Source organism: Periplaneta americana, chromosome 4 (genome assembly GCF_040183065.1).
Source record: "Periplaneta americana isolate PAMFEO1 chromosome 4, P.americana_PAMFEO1_priV1, whole genome shotgun sequence".
Classification (NCBI taxonomy): domain Eukaryota; kingdom Metazoa; phylum Arthropoda; class Insecta; order Blattodea; family Blattidae; genus Periplaneta; species Periplaneta americana.
In genome coordinates this window covers 152420753-152444212 of record NC_091120.1, presented here as the reverse complement: position 1 = coordinate 152444212, position 23460 = coordinate 152420753, and positions in this window count along the sequence as shown.

Below are 23460 nucleotides of genomic sequence, written 5' to 3'. Positions count from 1 at the left end.
AGGTTTTTAACACAGGAAGCAAAAGGGATTATTGTGTCGTTTAACTTGACTGGAAGAGCAGGAGTAATGTTGCATAATAGACGTTGATGTTCCACTAGGATTGCTTGTGATTTTCTTCCAATGAGAGTCAAAGCAAACTTCCTGGCCCATGCAGATATAGATTCAAGGTCTTCGTTAAGACTGTGTATGAGTGAGTCAGGGGTTGTATGGATATAGATTTGTAAATCGTCTGCGTAGAGGTAATGCTTACAGTGCTGTAGAGTCGAAGGGATGTCATTTATGTAAATAGTGAATTATATGCAGGAACGACTGAAATATGCAAACATATGCCTGTTTTTTGTTGTTTATTGTTTATTGTTAATAAAATAACATGTACAAAAATACAATCTTAGTTCTTTCCTGAAGGAGTAAAAACTCGTGCTCAGGGATATATCTAAACACAAAGATAAACACAAACAAAGATAATTATTTGACACAAACTGGGTCAAGAAAACAAAATTACAGGAATAAATTAAATTTAAAAATACAATTTCAATTTTAACAATTTAAGTCATACAAATACATATACATATTAAATCTATATATATATTCTTCAAAAATTAAATTCCTAACGCTATTTTTTAAATTTCTGATACTAAAATTTTCCAAATTTGGATATTTATCAATTATTTTATTGTATAACTTTGGACCAGAGTAGCTACCATGGCTAAGAGCTGTGCTTGTGAAACACTTTGGTTCCTCTAGTCGTATAAAATAGGATCTTTTAGTTCCATGTTTATGATGATATAATTTGAATTTATTACGATTTTTATGTATGAAGATTAATAAGGCAATATTAATAAATCTGTTTAATTTTCAAAACATTAAAATCAGTGAATAAAAGCTCGGATGAGTAATCAATTGGTTTATTAAGACATATTTTAATTATTCTTTTCTGAATAAGTATTAGTGGAGTGAGATTAGAAATATATGCATGTCCCCACCCTAAAATTCCATAGTGGAGAATGGATTGAAATAAAGCTAAATAAATGAGACCTAAAATATTAATTGTTAAATATGACCGAAGTATAACAAAGATATAAATTGTTTTACGTAATCTATTGCATAAATATGTAATATGTTTATTCCATCGTAAGTGTTGGTCGATTGTAATGCCTAATTACAATTAACTTTGCATATTCGCATCACAGACTTTCAAAACATTTATAAAAATATTTTTGTCTGACTTTCAACTCTCCAGTAAAAATAACCTATGCATTTGCATACGAATCCTGGTCCTACTGATAACATTTTGCAGTAGTGTGTACTTTTGGATAGGGTTGCGACAAGAATGTGGTCGGGTAGAAATACGCATGCGTGGCCAGACGTTTTCCTACATGGATACATCTAACAGCTTTTCAAACGAATTCATATCTAAATTTTTCCTTTTTCATAGTATATAGAGGTTTGGCTGCAGTCTATTTTGTCTAGGAAGAAATAACATAAAAAAGATAAAAGAAAAGAGATGATGATGGCAGATTGTCCTGTGGCTACGCGACCCGCGGTTTGATAACCGCTGTACGTGATGTGGTGTAGAAGTTCAAGGACATGCTAATTACGCCCATGGTCCGCCCCTTTGAGGTAATTTCTATTTCTTACGTAACGGCTCTCATGTCTTCTTCCACTTGGAGCTCGCATCAGTTGATCCGGACACCGCGACCCCAGAGTTCAAACTGTCGAAGTTCACGTGTAACGAGAGATACGAATATCTCTCTCTTGAACAATACCTGATGATTCAGGCTGCATCTCCTTCTCCAAGGATTTACCATGATCACCAATCTATCGCCGAAGGAATCGCTTTGAGTTACTCTCGTGAGAGGAAGAGTTCGCTTTGTATTATTGAATTTTTAACGTTTAATAGCGTCTATCTATACTGTTTTCGCTATAAGAAAAATCCTAATATAAACACAAGCACGTGGCTGTCATACCCGTGATTGGCTCCCAGTCGAAACACTCACATGACGCAGGAAAATATAGTCCGTCTTTGGAAACCATAATCTTGTACAGTGAAACCTGTCCAAGACGGAAGTGACATGGTCCTAATTTTTTTCCGTTGTGGACAGGTTTCCGTATTAGTCAGATGTGTCATTAAAATGGAATATTTTGTCATTCTATACATGAAAAACCAAATGGCATGCCGCAAACTGCAAGAAGTACAAAATATTTCGTTTAACAGTATTCACATTAAATCAGCTTCCTGTCACTTATTCCTTTGGTGAATCATCTTGATTAAAATCTCATTTTCTGTATAAATGTTATCATAACTCATTCATTAGTCATTAAACATTACTAAAGTTTACTAATCTCATTGAATTTAATATCTAACAGTATGCTAAGTTACTGTATTGTATATCACTGCACATTATTTATTAATTGGACTAGGAGCTATATATTAGAAGCCTTGAATGCTGGTTTATTTAATTTCTTTCCAAGTTCAATAGTTTGCTTTGCAGAATAGATCCAGAAATTGGCATGTTCTTTGAGAGGTCATGTAGAACCCACTCCCACAACAGTTCATTTATTTCCACATAAACAGTTGCTTTGTGGTTCCTTTTGTGTCACCAATATTGGCCGCAAGCCACTAACTCGTTGTGATCTTTAATTTTTAAAGTGTCACATCTGAGTTTTCCACAACTGAACTTCAACATTAATTCACATAGACTTTGTTTCTAATTTCACTTTATCTCGATAACTTTTACTTCATCACTTAATGCTAATGACACATTTTACTCAGTTTATTTTTTTTACCTGGAAATCACTACACTTGCGCTCTGTGTAGCTACGACAGTATGCCGGTGTGAGCATTGAAAATCTTTGAAGGGACTCGTCTGCCTAGTCAACAGGTTAATAAAATTTATGATCGACAGGCCGACACACTCTCGTAACCTCTAAAATTTTGCAAAGAAAACTTGTTTTTATCTTAGTGACCTACATATTTCGTATATTCCTTGAAATTACACACTGTTTCAAAATATAGTTACAAAATATAGTGTGCCCAAAATATTGTTTCCGTTTTGAACAGTAGCAGACAGTTTCTGTTTCCGCGTTGGACAGTTTCCGTTTTATTCAGGAAAAATTACACATAATACATACAAATTTCGCCGGGACCAATAAATTGTTCCGAAATAGACAGGATTCCGGATTATTCAGGTTCCGATTTGAACAGGTTTCACTGTATTATTTGAAAATAAAAAATTGAATTCTAGTTGTTAAATACAATTAAACATATAACTTCACTCATATGTAAAACGATATGTAAAAGAAAAGCTACTTTTATATTTTGTTATGTACTGTGAACGCGGATGAATACAAACAGTAATACCAAGGTAGTCTGTTCTTGTAACAAGCTGGCGTCACTTGAGCTCGTTGTTCACGTAAGCACATGGCTTCTGCATCCTCGGTGTGTGTGGTTATTAAACATAATAGTGGAAACCCTCTCAAAAGCGGAGAAAAACAAATAGTCTTAAATGTATATAATAAGTTATGTGAGTTTTAATCACAGTAATTATAAAGTAAATGTTTCCTAAGCAAACGAATGCATAGTAGTGAGGTTAGGCCTACTTGACGAGTAACGGGAAATGTTTAACATGAAACAGAATGTACAACTGTGGGCGAGAACACGTACTGAGAATCTACGGCGCCAAACTGCGGCCAATGAAGCCTCACTTCAGTCACGTGCTATTGTTTACATGATTTTTCTTACAGCGAAAAGATTATAGTCCAGTGACAGTGCTAAGGTGTAAATACTGGGTAGGCTAAAAAAATCTCTGTATCTTTTTATAGAGCCGATGTTTTTCGGCTTTTCTATCAAATTTTTTTGTGTCACAGACCCCACAAGAAGTGAAGCCCATTCATTTTGACTCCCAAACAGAATACAGGTAAAACAACATAACTTATTAATTGTCTCAGAGCACTCTGTTATATCATGAAAACTGAAAATTTATATTTTGTCTTCCTTGACCCGCTATTTTAATATGTAAATGTGGTGTCGATCTCCTATCTTTGTAAACACATTTTGCTTCATACGTCCAACTTGAAAACGTTTTTTTCTTTTAATTCTACAAATAGTTCCCTCAATGTTCTCTCAGTATGAGCCATTTTACACAAAATTAATATATAACACACACGCGCAGGCACATTTGATTAAGGTATACTGATGTGAAGTTTTGTCATTTTTGGTAAAAAAAATTGATTTTTTGTTTTTGTCTTTAAAAAATTATTTATGGTCAATTTTCATGGCCATACGACCGGTCTATCAGCTGTTTAGGGCCACATTTCTAAAAGTTTGCGCTCTGACTGGTATAATTTAAATGCCCCGTCCACGTCCTCCACTCTGAATTCTGCGACCATTTTGGAAATTACGCTGTATGTCGCACATTATTTATTATATTAGATTTCCGATTGAGCTAGTGTAGCTTCTCGACTTCTCGAAATATTTCTTCATAGAATCCAACAGATGTCACATCAAAGGCTACTTTCCTTTGAAAGATGTTCAGTTACAAAGGTGACCACAACTCTTGTTTAAAGGAAAATTCCACTTGTTGCTAGTAGCCATAACAGCGGTGTTTTCAATGTTTGGTTTTTGTTTTGTGATACAATAAATATTTGCAAGTTCCTAACAGTTTTATTGTTAGTGTTATAATAGTGTCTACAGTCTATAGTGATTTGTAAATAATAGTTATCTAGGATAGTGTTTTCATAAGTTTACATAGTTTTTTCAATCGTCATCTTTATTTACTAGTGTAGATTATGTGTGCACTGAGTGATAGTGTATACAAGGGTAAGTTCTGCATATAATAAGCTAGGCCTATATAATTCAAAATGCCTTGAAAATCAAAATTGGTCCATAATACGATTATGAGTAGGGACCGGATTTTTAGGTTTTTAAAAAGACAATTTTAGGTTTCTGGAATAGAACAATTTCGATTTCAGAACACACATACTCTTTGACTCCAATTACATTACACAAACACACTCCCACAGAAAACAAAACAAATTCATGTATATAAACTTAATGACTATAAAATAAGTCATTATTTCACATTGATTCGTCACTGACTGAGTAATAAAATAAAATATTATATTGTATTCATTTATAGAAATTGACAATCTGAATATTCCATCATGCTTTCTAAGTTAAAACAAAAGGCGCCAAGACCAGCAACAACCAGTTCTGATGATGGCCAATAGCAGGCTGAAACATGTTAACAAAGTAACATAAAAATTAACACGTGAAAGACATATAAAACGTTTTCCATAGTGATATAGTGTTGAAAGTTGTGTAAACAAGATGTATAAAAATATTTAGCTATGCTTTTTTGGGAAGTACAAAAATGTTTTATATATTCCCCCTATCGCAAGTTTTCCAACACCTGAAACAACCTGAGTGTCTACCACTGTGGACTAACGGTTAGCATGTGCGACCGTGAAACGAGCTGGACCGTGTTCAAATCCTGTTGGGACAAGTTACCTGGTTGAGGTTTATTCCGGGGTTTTCCCTCAACTCATTAAGAGCAAATGTTAGGTAACTTTCAGCACTGGACCCTGGACTCATTTCACTGGCATTATCACCTTCATCTCACTCAGACGCTTGATAACCATAACTGTTGATAAGTTGTTGTAAAATAAACCAATAAAAACATAAACTGGCCAATTGCGATGATTTGTTGACTCTTTTATACTTACCTACTTATTTACTTACTTACTTACTTACTTACTTACTTACTTACTTACTTACTTACTTACTGGCTTTTAAGGAACCCGGAGGTTCATTGCCGTGCTCACATAAGCCCGCCATTGGTCCCTATCCTGAGCAAGATTAATCCATTCTCTATCATCATATCCCATCTCCCTCAAATCCATTTTAATATTATCTTCCCATCTACGTCTCGGCCTCCCTAAAGGTCTTTTTCCCTCCGGCCTCCCAACTAACACTCTATATGCATTTCTGGATTCGCCCATACGCACAGTGGTTCATTTTCCCGAATTCCTGGCCAAAACTCCAAAACTGAAACATATAGGGGAGGGTTGTTTGTTGTCTAAGTTGAAGAGGAAGGACAGGGGGTGTAGACATCGTATATCTTATCTCCCATCTCCAGTCCTGTGCTTGTAAATACGTGGCTTAAAATGCGTCTCTCTTGGACAATGCAGTTGCTGAGTTTGCGTGGTGAAAGAAAGGTCGTTTTTGAAGTGTCATAAATAAGTGGTACAAGTGTGAAACTAAAAACTGAAGCATGGATTCGATTCCTGGAGGTATGTAGAACATTTGAAAATAGTTTTAATTTATTACCTAATTAACTAACGGCATTTAGATATTAAATAATATAGTCACGTTTATTGTGTTTGAAAATGTAAAAGCGGCGGATTCACGGAGGTTAAAAGTTATCGGTCCTGTGAGGTCCTGTCAAGTTTCTCACTACAAATCATACCTATGTGGATGCTTTTCAGGTACCAGTAAAGAAAGTCTGCCCCCAACTGCCACTGGGCCCACTAGCTCGAATTTAGTTTTGAAGTGCGCACAGCGTCTTAGCGTTGTAATGCAAGGAAGGATCGGAAAGTAACGCACAACAATTATTTAACGGAATACTATTTTGGTTAGGACGTTCAGATTTGGCAGATAGTTAGTTTGAAGCTTGCATTACATACAGCAATGATTCGATTGCATGTCACCCTGGCGAAACAAGCTGTAACTACTAATAAAAATGACGCGTTTTCTACCATCGTTCACTTGTGAAGGGCAGCGAGGTGTGGTCCGGTTTTTTGAGAAAAACATAAAATTCGAGTGAAATCCACAGGGAAATATTGGAGGTATATGGCACTTGATTGTCTGGACCATAGCATCATCTCCAGGTGGTGCAGGTTCTTCGAAGAAGTACGCCGACGAAGCACGTTCCATCTGACAGGTGACCGCTGCAACACTACTCAATGTCAGAGACATCATTAAGACGGCAATCACCCACCTTACAGTCCAGACCTTGCACCGTCTGACTTTCACCTCTTCGGACCAATGAAGAAATTCCTAGGAGGACAACGCTTTGGTTCGGATGAAGAAGTGAAATCGGTCGTGCGCAGGTGGCTATACGCCCAAAAGCGGAGTTTTATGAACGAAGTGTACTGAAAAGTGACACGATGGGAGAAATATGTCGAGAGACTTGGTTCCAATGTCGATGAATAAGTGAAACCTGTAGCTTTCTTGTGCATTATTTCATTTTGATTACCTATGAAATACGTTGCCACAAAAATTGTTGTGTCGTATATTAATCCTTCATAAATGTATTACAATTTGAATTATTTCTGTAATTCCTTTCAGGATATGAAAGTCATCACAAACCTTACTAGGCGTGAATTGTTTACTATACTACAGGAACATTCATCATCTAATTTTGAAGAAAAGTATCATTATTTAAGAGAACGCATTAGAATCATAACCGATTCCCCTGCAACATTATCCGAAGAACTAAAGAATGTGTTAAAACATTTAATATATAATTTTAGAACCAGATGGCAACGGTCAAATAGGACAGTTGAAAGATTCCTACCACACAATAAGAAACGGCTTGAAAATCTACGAGTTTTCCAATATGCGTTACTGAAACGCAAAAGAGAGTCGAGCGTCCATTACTAGAATTTAGTAAATTGGTGACCGTTATAAAAGACGAAAAGCACAGGGATTAAGACAAAACATAGGTCCTTCAGAACTCGCATATGCCACACAAATGAGTCTTCGTGAAGCAGGAGAGATTGTTACTACTGCTGCTGCTGCAATAAAAGATGTACACTTTTCAACATAAATCAGTACAACATGCAGAAAAGCTTATAAATTAAGTTCAGAGCGTTGTAATCTTTATCTGGAGTAAAAGCATTGTCCATTCTAGTTGAAGTTAAATTAACAAAATTCCATTATAACCTGATTAGTTTCGAGACTAAAAATCCATCGCCTACATTTTCCAGCAATACAGAACGGTGCTAGAAGCACAAAAGACATGCTATCCCGATACCAATGTCATTCAAATAACAGAAAAGTCTGCTGAAACTGATCTGCAGGCATTATTGGACCATACTTCATAAAGAATATTGAAAGTCCCAAGAAAGAAACTGAAGCATTTTTCTGCAGAGGTAATATCACTTCTGTCAGCTCCAGACATATCTACACATTTAGGTGTGTCCACTCAGGCCCCTGATGAATATGACTCCCTTATCTCCGCAGACTATGATGCTAGCGAGTGAAAGAATTACTGTACTATACAAACATAATATATAGATTTATGTATATAGATAATATAGACTATAACTTTGAATTCTCTAAGAAGCAATGAAATGATCATCCACGCCAAAAAGCCTTTACTATAGCTATTTATGTGAATTTAGTCGATATTTAATTCTTATTTATGTTACTTTTACGATTTGTTTCAACTTTGTTACGTTCAAATTAATTCAAACATATCTAGAGGTTTTGGCCAAGAAATTGGGAAAATGAACCACTGTGATACGTGCTACATGCCCTGCCCATCTCAAACGTCTGGATTTAATGTTCCTAATTATGTCAGGTGAAGAATACAATGCGTGCAGTTCTGTGTTGTGTAACTTTCTCCATTCTCCTGTAATTTCATCCCTCTTAGCCCCAAATATTTTCCTAAGCACCTTATTCTCAAACACCCTTAACCTATGTTCCTCTCTCAAAGTGAGAGTCCAAGTTTCACAACCATACAGAACAACCGGTAATATAACTGTTTTATAAAATCTAACTTTCAAATTTTTTGACAGCAGACTGGATGATAAAAGCTTCTCAACCGAATAATAAAAGGCATTTCCCATATTTATTCTGTATTTAATTTCCTCCCGAATATCATTTATATTTGTTACTGTTGCTCCAAAATATTTGAACTTCTCCATCTCTTCAAAAGATAAATTTCCAATTTTTATATTTCCATTTCGTACAATATTCTCGTTTATATTGGTTGGAAACAGAGTGAATGGATCTCGAGGAACTGTTCCGTCTGCTAACCCAGTCCGTGAACTCGGCTGTTTTTGTTCCCTGTGTATCAGTATCTGGACACGACTCTCCTCTCTTTTCTTCCACTTTAATTGCGTTTATCTGTTCTGCTCATCGGCCCCTTCCTCGCGTATAATTTTCTCTCTGCTGCGTTGGCTGGATCTGTCTACCTGCCTGTCTGTCTCGTGTCCTCACTCCCTCATCAATTTTCCTCTACCCACTTACTCTGCCTTCCTGCCTCTTCTCTATGAGGCATCGTCATGACGTCACGACTGTGAATTACCTTTCTCTTAAGATTGAGATCTTTATTGCCTCTGGCATGATTGTTTATTTATTTATTTATTTATTTATTTATTTATTTATTTATTTATTTATTTATTTATTTCCAAAACACATTATGGTAGAGCAATAAAAGTAATATACACAGGAACAACAAAAGTAGATTATTTATTCACAGATTAATGCTCAAATTTTATTATCTCTACGTTCCGTTTAACTAAACCAGCGGTGGCGAAAATGTAATCGTGCGCCGAGCCACTGTGTAACCTGCAACGTGCATAGCACCTATGGAGGGAGGCGGACACCCGAAGGGGAAGTGAAGCAACTGTCTGACTTATTAACGGATTTTCATTTTCCTTACGTGAAGCACTTAAATATAATTTTATACAGTACAAGGCTACAAACTAATGTTTAGTACGTGTAACGAAGAAAGAAATGAACAATAAATGAATAATATCACAACTTAAAATTAACTGTCTTCAGAATGTCTCTACAACAAAGTTTCAAAATCAGGAATTATGTCACTTACTACCAGTCGTAGTTGATCACGAAGGTATTTGTCTGTTAGTCGTGATCTAAATTTGGTTTTTACTATTTTAAATGTTGAAAATAATTTTTTCACAAACGTAAGTTGTAGCGAACATGGCTTCAACAGAGCAAGCGAAAGAACGAAGCTTCGGATATTTATTTTTGGGAAAAGATTTGAAAGTTCAACATTTGTCAAGTCCTTACATCTAGCTTTCATTTGACATCACATAGTAAATCAGTGAGTTCAAATTGAAGAGCTAACCGCATTATTCGTACATATGCTGAAAAAGGATCGAGTACAGAGATGATGATGATGATGATGATGATGATGATGATGATGATGATGATGATGATGATGATAACAACAACAATAACACTTAACCTTTTAATGTTTCATCAGTGACATGTAGTATAATACCGTTTTATGTTATACAACCGTTTTCCTCGTAATACTTGTGAACAAATCATGCATTTAATATTCTCATCATATTGACAGCAGCTGGGTAACTTTCGGTGTTGGACCCCGGACTCATTTCACTGGTATGATCACCTTCATCTCATTCAGACGCTAAATAACCTAAGCTGTTGATAAAACGTCGTAAAATAACCTAATAAAATAAAAAAAAAACATATTGACAGCAAAAAATGCTTCATTCCATCCTACTTGGAACTTTCGTACATGGTTTCGAGAGAGACATATGCCACTCGCAGGTCAGAGACAAATACAAATGGAACGGAGTTTGACTCCAGTGAGTGAGAGGGTGGGGGTTGGCGGAGGTTAGAAGCAAGCAAAATGCACAGCTATCACTGCGAGCCACAATGTCTCTCGAGTCACGTTCTCGCCAAGGCTGAACTAAACCATTAGTATTGTACGTGGGATTAATTTGTGAATAAAAGGTTCACTTTATGCAAAAAAGACAGGCATAAATTGTTCACCTTTTTAATAACTATAGCGAAACTTGTAGTAAACCTTGACATTTTAAAGATATGAAAACATAGCCAACGAAACATTCCGTACAATTTATTTTTTTATTGGTTGAACTGTGCGTTGTAGAAAAATATTTCATTAGAAGTATTGGTTCTATTTCATACAAAGAACCTCATGTTAAAATCTGTGTACTCAAACCCCTAACAATCTGCATATACAGGGTGATTCACGAGGATCGACCCTTACGGAGCTTATTTCCTAAGACATTCTGAGCAAGAAATGCCATATAAACATTTGTCCTAATCTCAATATTTTCAGAGTTACTCTCATTTTACATTGTTTGTAAAATACATTATTCTTGAGTTTTAAGGGTAAAATAATGTTATAGATAAAGAATGAACTATTATCAGCAGTATCATTTCTTTAATTAGTTAGTATTCTGAAGCTAGAAATGTGTTGTGAATTTCATAGTTGCTTCGTACAGAATTTGTTTTTTTTTTTTTTTTTTTTTCGATTTTTAACTACAAAATTACATTTTCTTACGCATTTATCACAACAACTGTTACAAATCACGCCACTCTTGTAAATTTTTAAAGACTGTATATTGGGATGCATAATTAAACTGTAAAGAATCAAATTTGTAACAATTTTTGTGATAAGTGCGTAAGAATATCATTTTTAGTTAAAAATTGAAAAACAAAATCCGTACAAAGCAACTGACAACACATTTTTAGCTTCAGAACACTAGCCAATTAAAGAAATGATACTTCTGAATAGTTAATTCTGTATTTGTAATATTCTTTTACCCTTAAAACTAAAGAAAAAAAGCTACCCAACAAACAACTTGAAATTAGTGTAACTTTAAAATATTGAGATTAGGACAAATGTTTATATAGTATGACTTTTTTTTTGCTCAGAATGTCTTCGGAAATAAGCTCCGTAAGTGACGGTAAATCCTCGTGAATCAACCTGTATATCGGTTATCTAATGTCGATGACATCTTTCGATTCCTAATAGCCATAGCCTTCTAACCATCTAGTCTCCAAACTGCAGCTGTCTTTCTCTCATGACGTCATAAATGCCTTGACTCAATGAAATTTTAGGTCTTTCCCGGCATCTTTTTCCTCTAGGTTTCCACTCCAGTATACAGTTTGGCAGTTTTTTTCCCTCCATCCGCTTAACTGCTGTGTTATGATGTAATCTAATATTGTGTCCTGAAATTTAATTTTTATCGTGTAATTGAGTTTCTAATTTTTCCTTTTCTTCAAAATTCTTGCTGCTCTTCTTAAAAAATCTACTTCAGTTGCCTGAATATACCTGGTCCGCCAGGTTGAGGGTCGATACAGTAGGTCACCCCCTCTCATCATAAAAAAATTCTAAAAGGCCCAATAGTTATAAGCAGGACAGAATAAAAATTTATATATTTTATATATTTATATAACACATCATCAAATCATCATCAAATACATCATGGTTTTGACCTTTAGGCCTGTTCCATTTCCAGGACATCAGAACTGTTCTTTCCATCTCTTTATGGGCCTACCAAGATCCCTTCTACCAACTGATTGATGCACGAACATCTGTAGAGGGGTGCGGTTTATGTCCATTCTCATCAGATGTTGGTACCATTGCTGTCTAGAAGAGTCTATGAAGTCAAGAAGACTTTGTATTTGTAACTCTTCACGAATTTCACGGTTTCTCTTCTGATCTTTCAATCTGTAACCAGCAAGGGGTCTCAATAATCTCATCTCCGCCACCTCTATTCTTCTACGTTGTTGTTTGGTCAGTACCCAATTTTCGGCTTCATATGTTAACAATGGTATTGCCATTGTCTTATAAAATTTCAATATTGTTTCCTTCCGGACTCTTTTCATTAGAGTTCGTTTCATTGTTCCCAGGAGCTGCAGGAATCTGGAGAGTTTAGTTTCTTGATCGCTTGGTTGGTCATATGCAACATTACACCCTAGCTAATTAAAATTTGAAACCTGTTCTAAATTGATATCATTGATTGAAATTTTGGTTCGTTTGGGTTGAGATCCTATGAATCCGAAAATTTTTGTTTTCTTTGTAGATACCTTCAAATTGTAATCAGAAGCTATTTGATACATATTTAATTTAAAAGGCATGATGGGACCGATAAGCTAATATACTATTAGTGACAATTAAAATTTATTTCATGTGCCGTCTATGCTTATCCTTATATAACAAGTATATTGGTTATACAATATTTTGTTACATAATATATCAATTGAACGTTTTCGGCTCTATGGAGCCATCATCAGAAACAAGTAAGCCCATATGTATGATATAAGTACACAGTATATTGCCGTACAAGTAAACTCAATTAATATTAATTAACATGCTTCTGTATAAAATCGATGATTGTATGGCAATAATTACGTTATAAATACAAAGCGGCTATGTGGGCCATAATAGAGTGTTAAAATTGTTAATGATATAATTACATAAAATACTTTAAAATTATTATAATCAGGAGTAATAGTTGTCCAGTTTGATGCCTGTGTGGATATCCATAATTTGGTAGTAGCTGGGGCAACAACTGTAGGGGAAGAAAGTATCAGATGTAATGTCTATGGTCAAAGTTACTATGATGCACATTACCAGAACAAAGTATACACATATCTCACAATGCTATTATTGCCATGATCTTAATAATTCACATGAAACTATTACAGAACATCTCGTGTAGAGATTTTATAAGTACGTAAGCGCACGGAACAGTTGTTTATTAATTAAAAGTTTGAAATATTATAAGGGCAGAATTTATACAAAATTAATAAGAGAAAATATAATTGATTGTGTCTTGGGTTGAAACTTGTATGAATTTAACTTACTATGGTGAGTGTGGCGGATGTGTTCTTGAACTCACTGAAGACAGAAAGCAACTGCTCGGTGCGCTCCGTGTACAGAAATTACGTAAACTATGTTACAGCTGATGGTGGAAGGAGGGGAGAATAGTGGTAGGTTGAAAACCCATCACGTGTATTGTGTGGTTGGAATCTTTACCAAAGTATGTCATAGGGACTCGTTGTTTAGATGTAGTGGGTTAAATGGCTGAAAGTGTAGTGTACTGGTTGTGTAGCAACTTGCTTTTTCGTTTTTGAAACAGCTTATTTATTTCTTGCTTATTAAAGCCGTTGGACCTTGCTAATTCTGTGATGTAAGTGAACTCTTTGTCGAATCGTTTTTTACTTAAAGGCACCATTAATAGTCTATCAATGAGGTATCTAAATTTACTGAGTTTATGTGTCTCGGGGTGATTAGATTCTTTATTTATGGTATGATTTGTAGAAGTAGGTTTTCTAAAAATGTCAAAATTTATCTTGGAATTCATTATAAATATTTTAATTGTCACTAATAGTATATTTGATACATGCTGAATACTGCTTTTTTGTAGATTGTGCTCATTATCTGAGAGGATCAATAAATTATCAGCAAAAAGCATAAACTTTAGAAGTGTTTTTCCGATGAAATTAACATTCACTTGTGCTTCCCATTTTCTCACAACTTTGTCGATATAAAAATTAAACAATGCAGGTGATATGGGACACCCTTGGCTTACACCTCTTGTTATTTCCTTTGAATTCTTGCTGATTCCGAAAATTGTTTTAATTTTTATTATGGTATTCATATACATACTTTGAATAGCTCTTATTAAATGTGTTGGTATGACCCTTTCTTTCATTATTTTTCAGTTTCACTCGGCTCATAGTATCGAAGGCCTTTTCAAAATCAATAAGGCCATAGCAGTCAGGATATTATATAACACATATCTAGCCTATAAACTTTTTTATTCCTTCTAAATTTGAATAGATTTTCTAAGGCAGAATACTAAACTAAAGAACTATTTCTATTTCTAAATTGTATTGCGAAATTCAGTACCACCAAAAATTCACATTCTATAACTACCTTCTAAACGGCGTTGGAATTGAAAAGGGGAAGACGGGGAATTTTCCCCTTGTGGAAATTTTTTTCAACTCTGCATTCCTGTGCTGATTCTCACCAGCGAAAGAAAGTAAATTCCCCTCTCTGAATATATGTTTTAATATTATTATTAGGACACCGGCCTGAGAGTGCGATATTTTGCCTGAAATTGCGTTTCGGGAAAACTATCTTTCATTTTCTGTACGGCGGCTGTCGAAATATTTTCTCTTCTATAGAGTGAATTTGCTACAGTGAGCTTATTAATTTTAAATGTCATTCGTCTATCTATCTATCTATCTATCTATCTATCTATCTATCTATCTATCTATCTATCTATCTATCTATCTATCTATCTATCTATCTATCTATTTGTCTGTCTGTCTGTCTATCTGCTTATCTCGTTTTCTTGTGAATTATAAGCCATTATCAGACTCCCAGATCAAGTGGTTTGAAAGACGTATGGCCACTGCCTGAGACAATACAGATAGACGCAATTAAACGACAAGCCAGATACTCAGAAATCGAGTAGAATTTCACTTCCCTGCCCGATCTTAGGATCCACTGTTTTATGCTCTTGTAATTACCAGGAAAGAGGATCGAAGCTGATGACGTGAACAGCCGGTGTCCGCCCCCACTGGTGGGTTGTGGGTCAGCAGAAGCAACTGCACGTCTCTGTGATCCCTTGCAGGATATAAATAGCTCCACTCCCCTCGCTCGCTCGCTCGCTCGCAGGATGATGCACTGGGCTGTAATCACTCAGAACAAAGCAAATCGCTGCAACTTGGATCGGTTTGTAGGACACCTGAGCCCAGCACGGTACAGGTTGTCGACGAAATAACCGCGCGGGAAAATAATGGAGTATCTCCTTTATGGACTCTCAGGGAATATTTTCTTAATTCACGATCCTATAATAATAATAATAATAATAATAATAATAATAATAATAATAATAATAGATATTGGAGGAAAAAATGCAGTATAAGGATACAGTACATCAGTTATTCATAGATTTCAAAAAGGCATATGACTCGGTTGAGAGAGAAGTTTTATATAATATTCTTACTGAATTTGGTATTCCCAAGAAACTAGTTTGATTAATTAAAATGTGTCTCAGTGACACGTACAGCAGAGTCCTCATAGGTCAATTTCTGTCAGATGAGTTTCCAATTCACTGCGGGCTAAAGCAAGGAAATGCACTGTCACCCTTTACTTTTTAACTTCGCTCTAGAGTATGCCATTAGGAAAGTCCAGGATAACAGACAGGGTTTGGAATTGAACGGGTTACATCAGCTTCTTGTCTATCCGGATGACGTGAATATGTTAGGAGAAAATCCACAAACGATTAGGGAAAACACGGAAATTTTACTTGAAGGAAGTAAATCCCGAAAAGACGAAGTATATGATTATGTCTAGTGAACAGAATATTGTACGAAATGAAAATATAAAAATTGGAGATTTATCCTCCGAAGAGATGGAAAAATTCAAATATCTTGGTGCAACAGTAACAAATATAAATTACATTCGGGAGGAAATTAAACGCAGAATAAATGTGGGAAATGCATGTTATTATTCGGTTGAGAAGCTTTTGTCATCTAGTCAGCTGTCAAAAAATCTGAATGTTAGAATTTATAGAACAGTTATATTACCTGTTGTTCTGTATGGTTGTGAAACTTGATTGTATTCTTCACCTGACATAATTAGGAACATTAAATCCAGACGTTTGAGATGGGCAGGGCATGTAGCACGTATTGGCGAATCCAGAAATGCATATAGAGTGTTAGTTGGGAGGCAGGAGGGAAAAAGGCCTTTGGGGAGGACGAGACATAGATGGGAGGATAATATAAAAATAGATTTGAGAGAGGTGGAATATGATGATAGAGACTGGATTAATCTTGCACAGGATAGGGACCGATGGCGGACTTATGTGAGGGCGGCAATGAACCTGCAGATTCCTTAAGAGCCATTTGTAATTAGTAGTAGTAGTAGTAATAATAATAATAATAATAATAATAATAATAATAATAATAATAATAATAATAATGTTTTATTTTTTCTCGCAGAGTTAAACCTTTCTAACCCAAATTAAATTTACAAGCAATCCATGTTGAAACAAATAGCTGTATTAGGACCAATTCAGTGACCAAGTTACGGGAGCGGCAACATTTTAAACAAAAGTATATTGGTGAAAATTTATTGAAATAGAAGTTATCCAGCAAAATTTACCTTCATATGTAACACACAAGTATATAAATGCTATAAAGTTAATTATTGCCACATGGTATCTATGGGTAAGAAAGGGTTAAGGCGGTGAGGCCTTCTTTACCACTCAACCAGAGGATAAAAAGAAAATATATGTTAATATAATGGGAACGTAGATTAGAATAAAAAATAACTATATCAAGAAAATGAAACATAGTTTGCCATTATCCTTTTCATGAGTTCGGTAACAATCCCGTTCCTTTTTCATCAGAAGGCTTACGTAAAAGAAGTTATTTATTGTTCTCCCCAAATATGAAGGTTAACGTCATGTTTTCGTTTAGGGTGTACTCGTGTATCTTTCTGAGTCCTGAGATAAAGTTCCGTGGTCTAATGATGATGCTGTTAATAATAATAATAATAATAATAATAATAATAATAATAATAATAATAATAATAATAATAATAACTCTATAAGTCAATTGCATGCAAATCCATTAAAATAATAATATCCTATGTAAACTACACTATACACTGGATATAACGCCTTCGTTTATAACGTGGGTACGGATATATGCAATATATCTCGGGTCCCAAATACAATATGACACTTCTTTCGGAAAAGAATTCCTCCCTCTTAGTTTATTATTATTATTATTATTATTGTTATTATTATTATTAGTTTGTAAGCGGAATTAAAAGGAATAATGCATGACATCGTGTAATAGATACGTAAATATGGTCAGATTTTACTCTGCTTTAAATTCCGTGTTTATTAGGAGAAAAAGTGAAAGAATTGGGGAAAGTATGTAGGCATTCCTTATAGTGCGGTTTTTTTTGCAAATCTGCACAACATGCCCCTCGAAAATCTGCCGTACGTATGTAGCCTATATATGTATGTAGGCCTATGTATGTATGTATGTATGTATGTATGTATGTATGTATGTATGTATGTATGGATGTATGTATGTATGTATGTATGTATGTATGTATGTATGTATGTATGTATGTATGTATGTATGTATGTATGTATGTATGTATGTATGTATGTATGTATGTATGTATGTATGTACAACCCGATTATTTAGTCCTGACAGCTCAGCGACGCGAAAGAGGAGAAGTAATAGGAGTAGTGGGGAGAGTTCCGGAGTAGAGATAAGGACGAGCAGTCGGTAAAGAAATGTAGTACAGCTCAACTGTACTGGAAACACACCGCTATACCGCATGCGAGACATCCGATCGCTTTGACTGCAGGCAACAGACTAACCTGGCGTATCTTAATGGACTCGCCTGACCCAGGCGCAGATCGCCGGCGACTGTCAGGACTAAATAATCGTACTGTATGTATGTATGTATGTATGTATGTATGTATGTATGTATGTATGTATGTATGTATGTATGTATGTATGTATGTATGTTCAGTTTGGCCTCTTTATCGTGAGATATATTTAAAATGCCCTTGACCTTCGAGTGAAACGTACTTCCTTGATGTGGGATACTAATGACGTTGAGCCTCGAGCTAATTGTAAGCATGTAAGCTAACACAGGTCATGGTCAGCTTCTTATGAACACTGGAGACAAACGAGCATCTACTGTACACAGTTCTTCGTCTGTAAGGGCCATATTCATAGACATTCTTAGCGCGGGCTTCCGGTGGATGATCAGCGAATTAATGTTTTTGTATTCATAAACCAGTGTTAGCGATATGATATGATATGAATCCTGTACAAATAATCAGTCGATAGTCGTGGCTAGTTTAGCACGCTCGTAGCGCGGGCTAGCGAAATGTCTATGAATAGCACCCTTAAAAACTAAATTTGTAATATAAAAAGAATTAATCGTTTAATACTGCAGAAAGAAAACCAAAAAGGAAACAAGAGTATTACATAGGTAAGTAACTGACAAGCATCCGAATTCTAAGGTTGCAAAGAATCTATGATGAACTTTATTCTAGATGCTGCTTAATGGGACACCTCAATTCCTAAAAAATTAACTCCAGCGTCAGTGTAAGAATCTCGTGAGCAGGAAGCGGTTTATATCAGTGGTTTTCGAGAATTTCATAGCTATATATAGTCTCATGTCATATACACAAACATGTGCAGACACTGCATATGGATGCAAGTAACAGGGAGAAGCTGTCAGCTGCAAGCGAGGTCACCGGATTGGGAACTCCTTGCTCACATGTCACAGCAAACACTACGCAGATTTCCTCTGAGCTCGTCAATATCAGGATTCAGGAAGGTTGCGGTCTCGTTACAGACGTGTCAGCAAGTCCGTTTGTGCAACTAATCTTAAACATAATTTCGTGCAATGCCAAATGTTTAAAGATGGGTGATACTATTCTATACTGGCTATTGTTTTAACGCGTTTCGCACAATTCAATAAATAGTAAATTACGACACTAATGTTGTCCTACGGACTTCAACAATTATCCCTATAATAGGAGTCATAAACAAGTACAGCGTATAACAGTGTTGTTTGTACACATCATATATTATTAAACTAACCTTTGAAGTGACCTTAAAATTAAAAATATATCAATAAAACTAAATTCAATTAAATTGTTTTATTATTTTCCGTCTATGACTTATCATACAAATATTCAAGGAGTAGTTCCTCTATATTAGGCTACATATTTTGCTTTTTGTGTTAACGTTTTCATCGCGCTTGCGACATCATCAGATACATTCTTATATTATCCAATATGTTAACCTCATTTTCAATGTGCACGAGCATAGTGAATATCAAATATCAATAAAAACAAAGGTTAAAAGTTTAACACAACTATAGGGAAACAACTTAAGAAAATTCGTTGGTCTGCGCATGCGTCAATCTTAAAGAGTGACACAATATACTATTCACCTCCTGCTTCCTAAATGTCAGCTAAGAGTAGAGTGAACTGATAGCAGTGATGCATCAGATGACTTGTCAGTCAGTAGCGAAAATGGTTCAGATTAATGGAGGGAAACTCCAGACTCCGACTTCAGCACAGCGGTAAGATTTAGTAACCTCCTACAACGGAGTTTTACCACTTGTTAACCTATAGAATCTAGCCTTAAAAGCAGCAGTAGAAGGCCGGGTCATCTGCAGATACTGACCTTTGTGCTCGAAGTTGAACTGCACCTCTATCACAAGCTCGCGAAGGCAAACGAAAGGCAATAACTTCATGCTCTTGAAGAGAACGCTTAAAATTTATGAAATATGGAAAACGTGTCATGGAAGGTTATGTAGCTCCCTAGCCTCATCTCGGCGTCTGTCTTAGGCCCGGTTTTATAAATACGATTAATCTAAAGATTATGTTAAACCTAAGTTAAACCTAACCATGAGTTTAACTCAACGTGCCGCATTACAGAGTCTCGGTTAAGTTAAACCGTAGTCGAATACGATTGGTATTACTGCTAGGAAAGAAAAGAAGACGATCGCAACTGTTTAATTATATTACTGATTTAAAATAGCCGACGCTCGTGAAGAATCTTCATTAAGAAACATCTTTGTTCTTCGATATCAGAGAGAGTATCATAACAAAACCTAAAGAGGACCAATACCGCGTAGGCCTACTTCAGTATGTTTGTCAGACTTATGGCCGGTTTCACCAACCTTCGTTATTATTATAACGTCTCGTTAAATAATTTAATTAAACATTAGTCAGTTTTTGCGTTTCACCAAGCATCATTATTGCTAACGCATCTTTAAACTCGTCGTTAATTTATTAGGACCTATTCGTCGCGTTAAAACAGTAACGATGCATTAAGAAGTCAACAACATGGCGGACGTATTCGATGCTGAAATTCTTTATTTAGTACTTCAATATAATGGCGAACTTATATGTTGTAATAACTCTCGGAATAATCATTTTGAAGATTTAAGTATTAAAGAATTCACGAAAGCTACACATTTAGGAAATAAGCAGTAAGAATTATTCTAGAAGAAACTGAATATAGGTTAGAATACGACAGATGGAAACACCCACTTAACGCCTCTTCAACAGATTCTTCTCGCTTTAAGATAATGTTACGCGAAGTTTTGAAATAGTAATTGGTGATATGGACGGAGTGTCAAAAGCTGCATTGTCTAGATATGTAAATAAAGTATCCCTACTATCAACATTACGACCACAATACAGTCATTATTTTTATAATAGGTTTATAGCTAAATTTCCTGTCGTCACTGACAACGATAGATTGTGTACATGTTCCAATCATCTCTCCTGGCAGTAATATGGCCAAAAGATTCTGCAATAGAAGATCTTATTTGCCATTCAATATTCAAACAATTTCATAGGCCTATGTAAAGCTCCGCATATAAAAATTGTGGCTAAACTAGCGCTGGGGTAGTTTCCTTCGTACTCTGCTTATACACCTTCCGTGACAGGTTAGGTTTGGTTAGTTTAGGTTTTTGTTAAGTCTTGCACATACGTCGGGCGGCCGGGTAGCTCAGTTGGTAGAGCAGCTGGCTACGGACTGGAAGGTCCGGGGTTCGATCCCAGGTGGTGACAGGATTTTTTCTCGTTGCCAAACTTTCAGAACAGCCCCGAGGTTCACTCAGCCTCCTATAAAAATTGTAAAAGGCGGTCGGAGCGTGGTGCCGACCACACCACCTCATTCTAGTCCCGAGTTCATGGAAAGCATGAGGCTCTACCTACATGCCCCCCAAGTGCCTTCATGGCATGTTACAGGGATACCTTTACCTTTTTTTTTACCTTGCATATACGTCAACTGCATCTCCTCAAAAAAAATCTTATAAATTCAACGATTTTCACTTCCGAAACCAGCAGAATTACCTCAGCGCTAGTTTATTGAAATTGTAATAGGTTAGAATACGACAGACAAGAATCACCCACTTAATGCCTCTTCAACACATTCTTCTCGCTTTAAGATAATATTATGGTTAGCACAACATTCCAAAGGAGGATGCCTTTTTTAATGAAAAGGGTGCAAAGAGGTTTTCTTTTAGGAGAAAATGGATACTCCTTAAAATTCAATTTAATGACGGCTGTCCTGAATTCTGCCACATAAGCATGGTAAAATTGTTACAGAGTACATAAATATGCATGAAATACAGTGGAAAAGTAGTATGCAATTTATGGAAGAGGCGATTTCCCGTCCTAAATTTAGGCCTAAGAACAACTGCTTAGAATGCTTTGATATAATTAATTGTGGCATCAATTCTGAAGATGTCGACCTTATCGTCCGCAAAATTGTACTGCTCTACATTCCTCTTATTTACATTTGGAAACATCTGTCTTTTTGTTTTTAATTACGTTATGACAACATATTGTATTTAGGAAGAATATCAAGAACTAAGAACTTTTAGATGTTCTTAAAATTACTGCCTCTTACCCGTTTGCCTATGATTATTTCCTCATGCCAACAAAGTCAGCCATGATCATATGTAACCAATGAAATTTGTGATTTCGGAGCCATGGTCGTATGAGAAATAAAACATGCAAGATAGAAGTACAAAATCCCCACGTTAGTAAACGCATACTACTTTTAAAGAAACGATGCTTGATGAAACAGTCAACGTTTAAAGGTCTCGTTAAAATTAAACGATCTATTTGTTGACAAGTCGTTTGTGCTGATTTAAAGAAGCTTGGTGAAACCGGCCATTAACCTCAAATAGTTTCTTAACACTGGCTACCAACGTTATACTCCCAAACACAATGCAGCCAAACTAAACCTTGCATGACCATCCGCGACGTAATTCCATACAGAATGAAATGAGTAATGAAGTAATAATATTAGTGTGCGTATTTTATATTAATTTTACGAGTCTAGTAAAATTAGGTAATATTATTATTGTGTTTATAAATCAGGCCCCATAGTAAATCTTACCAGGAGACTGTCTGCCACACACAGTACAATGCGCAATAGGTTTATAGTAGATTTACGAACACCTCCGAAATCTTCCATCGTTTTCAGTATGCCTACTACCAGAGGAAAAATAGCGCAGCGTAACTAGTAACTGATGAGAGATTCAACAGAATGTTTTCAAAAATAAAAAAGAAATCATTTATCTTTTGAAATAGTCTTTAAATTCAAACCCTAAAACACATATTATTTTGCACTTTCTCGTTTTTCTGTTGCATGTTGTATCCGAGTTTCAATTTTTCGAAACAAGGTTATAACTATAAGCCTAATTCTGAAGGTTAGGACTGTCTGCTTCGAAAGCCTCAATCTGTTTTAAAACGTATGTTCATTTATGTATATTTCAAAGTGGCGCACTCTATTTCGAAAAATTCTTGGCCGCCGTGTAATATTAATCACTCACATATCGTCCCTCATAAGTTCTTGGGAAACATCTGCAATATCCATGTGTATTGCGGGAACCGCCATCTTGCACTATTGATTCTTGAACTGCAGTTTAAAGGGCAGAAAACTGCCGATCAAGTTAAACTCAAGTTAACTCAAGATTAACTGCTAGTTAAGGTTTATAATACGAAGCAGAACGGAAAATTTCAATTTAAACTGAACGTAAGGTTTAAACAGCGTTTATAATACCGGCCCTTATAGGCTTAGGAAAACAGCGGAAGCACATTACTGTGTAAGTTATT